This window comes from Arachis ipaensis, chromosome B01 (genome assembly GCF_000816755.2).
Source record: "Arachis ipaensis cultivar K30076 chromosome B01, Araip1.1, whole genome shotgun sequence".
In the NCBI taxonomy this organism is placed as follows: Eukaryota; Viridiplantae; Streptophyta; class Magnoliopsida; order Fabales; family Fabaceae; genus Arachis; species Arachis ipaensis.
In genome coordinates, this window is record NC_029785.2 from 134,991,572 (window position 1) to 134,992,611 (window position 1,040).

The window sequence follows — 1,040 nt, forward strand, 5'->3', positions numbered from 1 at the left end:
ATAAACAAGCTAAAAAATTTAAATACGAAAAAATAATGTATTAAAGATATAACTATTTCATGTTTTTTTTATATCAGTTTAAGTTTTTTGGCTGAATAGTTTTATGTTATCATGGATGTATATACTATGAAATGATTTTAATGATGTGATTTACACATGTATGAGAGCATACAATTCAGTATGGACAATGAATTATAGTTCAACTGATATGTCTCTTCATTTCAGATATTCATAGATTTATACATATTAATAATGATTTTTCGCTAACAAACTATAATTTAAATTTAAGTGGCATTGTCTCCTCGTATTTACCTAAAAATCATGAATTCAAATTTCATTCTTATAAAAAAAATAAGAATTTTCCTATTGTGTGCACTAAAAACATATATTAAGCATATTATAAAAGGCATGCACTTTCTTTTTCCTCATAAGAAAACAAGCTCAATTAACCTTCCAAAAATTTCAATAATATTCAAAACTCACATATATTGGGTTAATATTCAAAGTTCACAGGTCCGTTTCCCCGGATCGAGCCGTTATACATGGGTGGCACCTGTGAACATTCTTTTCACTCTTATGATTGTCAGGGTTAAGCTAGCCGAAACCCTTGGCTTATGTTGTTCTCTTATGCGCTTCCACTTTCCCCTTCACACTACCGTACGCCCTTTTGTTTATCTCTCTATTCGGACTTCGAAGCTTCCAGAAGAACAGGAATAAAAGACACCTCAACTAATGGTGGATGTTTTGTTGATCTCAATGCTCTCGATCCTTCAACCACCAGCGCCTCCTGTTTCTTCCACAAAGAAATTAAATTCCAACTCGCCAAGCAGCCTTCCAAGGGATTCTCCTCCGATTACCACATTAAGTTTGTAATTAATAATTTAGCAAATCACCGTCAGTTATGATCATTTACTTCAAATATTTTACTTTTTTGAAAAAAGAAAATGTAAAGATGGAAATTAAAAAATATATAAATTAATAAATAAATTCTTAAAAATTTATATTTTAGATAGATTAATTTAAAAAAAAAAACTAATAAA